The sequence below is a fragment of the Callorhinus ursinus genome, unplaced genomic scaffold, assembly GCF_003265705.2.
Source record: "Callorhinus ursinus isolate GAN/ISIS: 27379988/994484 unplaced genomic scaffold, GSC_fseal_2.0 scaffold34, whole genome shotgun sequence".
Taxonomy (NCBI): domain Eukaryota; kingdom Metazoa; phylum Chordata; class Mammalia; order Carnivora; family Otariidae; genus Callorhinus; species Callorhinus ursinus.
The window spans coordinates 7,653,903-7,662,837 of NW_027397096.1; the positions used below are offsets into that span (position 1 = coordinate 7,653,903).

The 8,935-nt window shown below is 45.2% G+C and overlaps 1 protein-coding gene and 1 long non-coding RNA gene across 3 annotated transcripts in view; one reads left to right on the top strand and one right to left on the bottom strand.

Annotated features, from left to right (window-relative positions):
* Positions 1 to 8,935, bottom strand: part of ASIC2 (acid sensing ion channel subunit 2) — a 1,100,666-nt gene that overhangs the window by 812,701 nt on the left and 279,030 nt on the right. The gene's annotated exons all lie outside the window — the stretch shown is intronic.
* On the top strand, positions 3,285 to 5,020 carry LOC112808399 (uncharacterized). The gene is made up of 3 exons (XR_003204340.2): positions 3,285 to 3,756; positions 4,137 to 4,340; positions 4,847 to 5,020. It is a non-coding gene; the product is annotated as an uncharacterized lncRNA (long non-coding RNA).

Below are 8,935 nucleotides of genomic sequence, written 5' to 3' on the forward strand. Positions count from 1 at the left end.
GTCTTTTTTCCACTGGACATTCTTTCCTGCTTTGTCAAAGATGAGTTGACCATAGAGTTGAGGGTCCATTTCTGGGCTCTCGATTCTGTTCCATTGATCTATGTGTCTGTTTTTGTGCCAGTACCATACTGTCTTGATGATGACAGCTTTGTAATAGAGCTGGAAGTCCGGAATTGTGATGCCGCCAGCTTTGCTTTTCTTTTTCAGTATTCCTCTGGCTATTCTGGGTCTCTTCTGGTTCCATACAAATTTTGGGATTATTTGTTCCATTTCTTTGAAAAAAGTGGATGGTATTTTGATGGGGATTGCATTGAATGTGTAGATTGCTCTGGGTAGCATTGACATCTTCACAATGTTTGTTCTTCCAATCCATGAGCATGGAACGTTTTTCCATTTCTTTGTGTCTTCTTCAATTTCTTTCCTGAGTATTTTCTAGTTTTCTGAGTACAGATCCTTTGCCTCTTTGGTTAGATTTGTTCCTAGGTATCTTCTGGTTTTGGGTGCAATTGTAAATGGGATCGACTCCTTGATTTGTCCCTCTTCTGTCTTGTTGTTGGTGTATAGGAATGCCACTGATTTCTGTGACATTGCTATTATTCTTAACCCAGTTCTGCAGAAGTTGCAAATCTGATCTGGAAAGTAAAACTACTGGCATTCCTAGGATCTGTACATTGCCTGAGGCTCAGGTCCCCGCCTCAGAACGTTCTTTGCTGGCTCCTCTCCAAGGACTGCAAATCTGAGATCCCCTTGCAGCCTATGGTCAGATAATGAGGCAATGCTGTCGATAGATGCTGCCCACCCAATATGGAAGCCGCTGTCCCCCCCAAGAAACAGAAATATGGTTATGGTCATTGACTACTGAGAAACTGAAATGCAGTTGATGTGATTGAGTATCTGCATTTTAAATTGTGTTTCATTTTAAATAATTTACATTTAAATTTAAAACCGATACGAAGATTCACTTATTGGAAGACTTTTAAGTACGTTTGGAACAAGTCTGTAGTGAACTTAGTTTTTCAACTGGGACTTTTATGACATCTAAATGCAGAGCAAGTATTTCCATTGATAACTGAGATGAGCTGTATGTACCAAACACACAGCAGATTTTGAAGCCTTAGTATTATCTAGTCAATAATTTCTCTGTAAATTACATGTTGAAATCAATTACATGTTAAAATACTTTGGATATTTTGGATGAAATAAAAGATATTACTACAGTAGTTTCACTTCTTTTTATATTACTTCAATGTGGCTATCAGAAAACAGAATTACTTTTGTGGCTGCATTATGTTTCTACATCAGCCAGCGCTGATGTGGGCCACCCAAAGGGCTCTAAATCTCCACTCCAGGCTTCTCCTAGGCTGGGTGCAACAGTTCTGGCCAGAGTTCCACATTGCAGATTAGAGTCAAAGTTTCAGATGAATGAGCATGTACTTGACCTGACTCTGTTCCCTTGCCTCGTGCACACACTTCCCTTGCGGATCTTGTGGGAAGGTGTGACTGGGTGAGTCTGCAGGATCTGGATGGTCCTGGGTCTCTTTGTAATATCAGCTCTTTATTCACTGTCCTCCAGGCACCTGGGTGGTGCAGTTGGTTAAGCGTCCGACACTTGATTTCAGCTCAGGTCATGATCTCGGGGTCCAGGGATCGAGCCCCGCATTGGGCTCCCGGCTCAGTGGGAGTCTGCTTGTCTTCCTCTCCTTCTGCCCCTCCCCCTGCTCGTGCTACCTTGCTCTTAAATAAATAAATTAATTAAAAAAAAAAAGTTCGCTGTCCTCTGACGCAGGTCACTTTCCCTTTCCTGGAAAGGGTCCCACCTCATGGACATCTCCGATACCTCTCAGCTGACTAGCTCGATTCGCTTATGAAGGGGTGCTTCACGCTACTGGTTCTGAAGGCACCTCCTTCTACAGAGAGCCTTCTCCTCCAAGTCCTGCTGCTCTAGAGAGCCCATCTTTGCGGAGGCTCAGCTTATTTCCACCTCAGGCCTTCTGGGCCCAGGTGTCCCAGTAGGGCCCACAAAACTGCGTTTGGGCCTGAGCACATGGGCCATTCCCCGGAAAATCCTGTGGCAGCCATGGGACAGGCAGGCAGCAGGTGCTGCAAGTCAAACAAAGAGCAGAACAGCCAAGCTTGGGGCCTGAGTGCAATTTGCACAAGGCTTTGTGATATTTAACCAGTCGTGGAAAGAGATTAATATTTCCCCCCTTATCCCCAAGTCAGGTCTGAAACATATCCATCAGCAAACTCATTTCCTCCTCAGGGTTACTGGCAACTGTTTTGCTTGTTTACTGAAGAGCAATGGCCGCCCTGATTGAGTCCACGTGTGTTCTTAATCGGGGGAAAAAAATCCTCGGAGGTCACTAATCTAACCACGGCACTTCTCAGTGGGGGAACTAGAAGCTGCAAAGTAAAGAGTGACCCCTTTCAGCTTTGAGGTCATGAGACACTCTGGCACTAGTCTTCTAATTTCACTAGGAAGGTGGTAACGTGTAGAGGACATCTCGTAGGATTTAGAAAGAGATAGGGCTTGATCCTGGCTTGCCTGCTTAATGATCACGCATTTCTGGCCAAGATGCCTCTTCCCTAGGCCTCAGTTTTGCACTCTGGAACTGGGAAGGATAAGGCCTATTTCCTGGATTGCTTTGCAAGAACACAAAACCTGATGTCTAGTAAATGCTCAGTCAATGGCAGTCTGGTCCTCAGAGCTACTCTTACACAGCCCAGAATAGCTGTTAGTGATTGCCTTATGAGCTTCCGAAAAATTAAAAACCTATGAACTCCCAATCATCTTTTTTAGTTCAGTATATCATTGGGGCAAATCCTTCCAGATTTCTCGGCCTTGTCTATTTCTGACATCCTTAGTCAGTGAAGGCGACTGAATCCCAGATTTAATGTTACTCTTTGGATTGGGGAGGAGAGGCGGGGGAGAACCCTGAGTCGTGCATTGATCGCCAGCTATGTTCACTCTTGCTTCTTTTTGACTCTTGTGCTCATTCACTTCAGGCAAGAAACAGAAGACATGGCGGAGAGAATGTTCATGTGGGGGACTGTTCAGTCAACCAAACAGCCTGGGCCATGGGGGTGAGTGGGCATTAGCTCTTCACAGGTTTTACTGAAAGTTGGGTAAATTTTAAACCTCATCCCCTGGATCATGGCAGCAAAGACGCTATTCTTGTAAAACCTCAGGGATCATGTAGTTGCAAGCAGCGTGGTGGAGAGTGGAGAACTGCAGGCATATATTTGGTTTTAGATTTTCAACCATGAAATCAGCAGACAAGCACTCACTAGTAAAGTCTGAACTTGTTTTTATCTTTGACGTTCACCTCCATGGAGAAGTATCTTCATGTAGAGAGAGGGTCTGTGCATGTAGACGGGAAACCCAAGTTCAGTTCTAGAACCTACCAGTAGCTTTCTCTGTGACATCAGGGAAATGTTGGCTGGGTGTCCTTGAGACATGGGAGGGGAACTAATGTTAGGGATCCCTTACTCTCACCCTGTCCAGTAGCAGGGGCTTCAGGAGTCCTGCTTCTCATCAAGGCTGTAGGGTTAACTAACTTACCCAATCCCAAAAGGCTTAGTAGTGACCTAACCAGGAGGGGACTTCACCCAAGTCTCTCAACCCCTGAAACCCACCATGCCCGTCCTATTACATCATGCTACATCCACAGAAGGTAAAGTCCAGAACGACCTAGACTAGACAGATGACCATGGGAATTCATGGACCCGGGGCAGGTTTAAAGACATAGAGTCAAGGTAAGTTTAGAAGCAGATGTGTATCTGGAGTCCTGATTCCAATGAGTGCCTCAGAGCCCGTGCCCCCAAGAACCTGACCACCTTCCAACCTCCATGCTCTTGTAGACTGTCAGTGGGTCCCAGCCTACAACCATGTCCATGAGCAGGTGCAACAGGCTGCTTCATTGCCTTATGCCGATGCCAGTGTCTCTTCCCTGATGGGCACTGGCCACACTTATTTTGTTGGTTCATTTACATGATTGCTGTTTCTTTATTCACTGAAATTTTCATCTGTACATTGCAGACAGGGGACTACAGAGATGAACAAGCCGTAGTCTCAGACCTCTTCTGGGTTGGGTAGAAGCAGAGCATCCAGATACTCAATCCACTCTCTTTTCCAGGCTCAAGCACCTGAAGATTTCCCACTGCTGGCTGTTAAGGACTTCACCCCAGGCCCTCGGGCTTGCTCTGCGTCCTGTCTGTTGGTTTATTTAGCCTCTGATCTGTTGTAGCTGCCCTGATATTTAGATCCTGTGGATGTGCTATTCTTCTCCGGGTCTGCCTTCTCCCCCAGCCCCTGACAGCTGCAGGGGGCTGAAACCCAAGTGAGTGGGGTGTTCCAAATAAAGGCAGTCAGTCAGAAATGAGGATATGGTCCAGAAGAGTGATACCAAAAACAGAGAAGACACAGAAATTGTGAGGGAATGCTGATGGGAATAATTTCTGTGGATGAGAGAGGGGCCAGGAGGATAGGGCTCCCCAAACCAGAGGTCTCAGGGCTGCAAAATGATTAGCTGAGACAAAGGTAGTATTTGGGGCCCTGAATGTCCAGGTGAGCCTATGTCCTAAGGTGGGGGGCATTTGTTGAGATAGGTGATAGCATAGTTTTCCATTTTGGGGCCAAGGGCTTCAGAGAGGGATGTCTGAAAGATACACAGTGGAGAAAGAAGTTGAAGGCAAGACTTCCAAAGACCATCTGAGACAGATATCAGCAGTTATCTAGTTTTTGTTTGTTTGTTAGGAAAGAGGTAGCTATGAGCATGGGCTATTTAATCAGATGCAAACCTCAGTTCTGTCACTCACTTGCTACTTTCCTTTGGACAAATCGCAGCACCTCCTTGAGCCTCCATTCCCCCATTGGTAGATGACAATGATACTTTCCCCCCAAGGCTGTGGAGAGCATCGAACAAGATGATATATACAGAAAGATGATGAACACAATGCCCAGCACATAGTCAGTCCTCAATAAACACTTGCTATTGTCATTATAAAGTTCTGGAATGAATCACGTAATTTGTCATGTGTTCTTATGCTTTGTCGTTCCCCTCCCTGTAAAGTGTGGTTGTAAAAGCATACAGGTAAAAAGGGCCCTAGTCCTGTCTCTAGAAGCAGCAAGGTGGTTAAATCAATTGTACAGAGCAGAGGGGGTGAAAGGAGTCCAAGGCAATAGGATGGATTATGGCGGGGTGGTGAATAGGGAGTAATCCCTGAGTGTGCTGGTCAGAAGAAAGAAGATGCTTAAGATCCCCTCTGAGCCAGAAGAGTGTTAGGGTTCCCTCCCTAAAGCAGACCCTGGCTGAGCACTCAGCCCAGGACGTTCCCTGTGGTTCCTACAGACCTTCATGCACACACACACCACGCTATTTCCAGCCTGCACCATAGCTAATTAGGGCAAGGGAAAGCTCTGCGCTGCCCCAGAAGATTCGCAACTTGCTAGGCCTGGCAGTTCACCATCACTTACCCTCCTTCTACATCCGTTTCATAATCTCATCCTGGGTTTTTGTGAGCTTCACGAGTATTTAAAGGCCTCAAAAGGATAAAAAGCTAAGGTGCCTTTAAGACTGTAAAATCCAGGAACAAGAGAACCACAAAAGAAAATTCCCCACTACTGTTTTATCCCTAAAAGCAACTGTATCTAAATTTATCAACAAAATGTAATCTTGAAGACATACTGTACTCCTTTAAAAGATTTCTTAAGGTGAATTTCAGTTGTTTTCTCCACTTCAGTAATAGATATATCTAATTAAATACTTGAAAGTCCATTTAATTTTTAATTCAGGAAGTCATTCACGATAGAAGCAATTTAAACAACTCAGGAAAAACCTCAAACCCCAACAAGATTCCATTAACTACGTGGCTGCTTTAATGGTACATTTAACTAATGTTGAATTATGATGGGTCCCTGTAGAGGCACCTATGCAGTGCATCAATTCCCTTTTGGGGAATCCAAGCTTTTAACTTTTTAATGATCGGTTCAGTTGATTAGATTGACACCGTCTAGCGATCAAGGCAGTTCACTCCTCAGAAGAAGAACATTTCCTCTGGCCTTCCCTTAAAATTCAGTGATCCTGTAGAGCTTACGTAAGTGTGACCCTTCGAATCTTCCTGTGGGTTCATTTATTTGCCACCTTTATGGCACGTGATGGGGGCGGCACAGAGACATCCGTGGGAGTGGGGCATGATTTTGGGCTGCCGTTAATCTGTTTCTGAAGCTGGGGCTATAGCATTTGTCTCCAGCCATGGGCTCACCAACCATATGCAGGGTTCAATGATCTTGACTTGAATATCTTCACGAGGGTCTCCTTGCCCTTGAACTGAGGTAGATTCATGGGGCTGCAGAAACAACGGGGATCATCTAGCTCGATGCTTTCATTTCATCAATGAGGAAACAGACCCAGAGAGGGCAGATGGCCAGGAGGGTCAAAAGGACCAGGAAGGGCCAAAGCACAGGTGTTCCACTCCCCTTCACATGCTCTTACCACCCTTCCCTACCCCGGCCAGGCCCTAAGAGCCGAGGAGAGTGCGGGCTGGACCAGCCCTGATGATTTGACGTTCCTGTCCGAGCAGTGGAGTGGGAGAAAGATAGAGTGCAAAACGAGATCAATCACGAAAGGGAAAATCCCATCCTCAAGGATTTCTGTGATAAACTTAGTGGAGAAGCAGAACAAACACATTTGAAGCAATTAGGAGAAAATTATAAGACAATATATAATTAGGTGCTAAATTAGGTGACACAGAAAATGGAGAAAGCTTTATGTATTGCAGGAGCCTGAGAGTCTTGGTGGAGGAGTTGGACACAGACGTGGCTTTGAATCATAAGGATTACTGAACGGATGGGTTTCTTTTCTGTGTGTCATAAATAATATGAACATTTAATGTGGCTCTGGTGTCACAGTAAGTGGCTCTCACAAACTTAGTGAAACTCTACAAGCCTCAGTTTCCTTATCTATGAAATGGGAGTAAGGGGCGCCTGGGTGGCTCAGTTGGTTAAGCGACTGCCTTCGGCTCAGGTCATGATTCTGGAGTCCCGGGATCGAGTCCCACATCGGGCTCCCTGCTCAGCAGGGAGTCTGCTTCTCCCTCTGACCCTCCCCCCTCTCATGTTCTCTCTCTCTCTCTCATTCTCTCTCTTTCAAATAAATAAATAAAATCTTAAGAAAAAAAAGAAATGGGAGTAAGATGCCAAGGTGTGGGTTTGCCTAATAGGAAATAATCACCATTGGGGGACCTAAACCGAGCTCCCTGCATCAAAAACATAGGACAGGGAGACAATGACTACCTGTTGGCTAGTATTTACTCTATTCCCATAAGACTAGGTCGCATTGCAACCGAAACACCCTTATCTGTTAAGCAAGAGCCACCACATGACAACTTGCTGCAGCCTTCTTTTCGTCTGACGATATGTAGTCCTCACCTGCCTCCTTTGTCTACAGAGAAGGTTATACAACTTGGGTATGCCTTCGATTCACTGAGGCTCACCTTAGGAGGTAGGGCGGGGGATTTCACATCATTGGTGTCACGATATGAAAAGAGCTCAAATCCATCTGGAAAGCTTTTAGGGCTCAGGGGCAGGTGCTGTACTATGACTGAAATACAGAAAGGAGAGGTCTGTTTGTCACATGAGATGCCCAAGGAGAAGACACGAATGACTGATGAAGGCTCCCTGGTAGCCTTGGTAGGTCCTTCTCTCCTGATGCCTCTTAAGCATGGAATGTGAATGTAGACATGAACTTGGTGTGAAGTATGAAATGACAGTGTGAGAGAGCATGAACCAGAAACAGAGGGTGATGTATTACAGTGCTACTCACATACGCACTGATGAATGACACCGCTTCCCCCTCGTGATGGTTCATTGATCATTCCCAAAGAGAGGGAATGCAATGCAGACAATAAGACAACAAAGATTCGAAGATTCTAACAGTCAGACCACCCTGGGTCTTCTCACAGCGCAGGGCTCCCAAGGGGCACTGGCTACTTAAAATTAGGGAGAAGGATTAAAGTCATGATGGCTACATGAGTAGGGATATAAAGTCTGTCTCAGAGCCTGGAATACAGCAGCAATGCAACAAAATGGGCGATCTCGTCCTTAGACTAGAGTTTTCTGGGATGGATGTGATTGAGTTAAAACACGATGAACTACAACCACCACTCTTTTCCCTTGACAGTTGACCCTGCCTGTGACTTCAGGGCTATGCATTAAAGAGAGGGCCTTCCCTGAGAAGGAGACTCTGCATGGTCAAGAAAAGGATGGGGTTTAAGGGTGAGGAGAAGGTCGATTTGATTCACCCTCAGTTATTCTAAAAAAGGCAGAAAGGTCTGAGTTTATCACAAAGTGTGTAAGAAATGGTCAAGTCCATAGAAAACGAGTCCATTGTAGGGTTCTGCAAACGCTGACTCTCTTCTCTCCTGGTTAGCTCAGGTTCTTGCTGTCTGTGTTCCCACCGTGAACAATAGGGAAAATCTCCCCAAATATGAAGGTTCCCTTCGCTTATTCTCAGAGACAGTCTAGATGGGGAGATAGCAGATACTGCCTTAGAATCATCTGGAGGAGAGAGCCTCCTGAGCAGGAAGCCACACCCAGGCAGAGGAGAGAGAGCATTTAGGAGCCCTGAGGCTGTGGGGAAGACTAGAAACAGAATGTTACAGAATTGCTTCAAGGCACGGCATCATGTTAAACAGTTTTACTCAGAGCTGTCTATTGAATTTTTTTTTAATCTATAGAAACATAATCATTTTAGAATTAGAAAATATCACATAGCATCTAACTTTCCACTCAAAACAGAAATATTTGCTCTAGAATCACTGAAAGGGAGGCAGATTCTGCTGAAACAGATCCCCCCCCAAAAAAGGATTTCAATTTAATACAATCCCTCTCAAAATACCAACAACTTTTTTCAAAGAAATGGAACAAATAATCCTA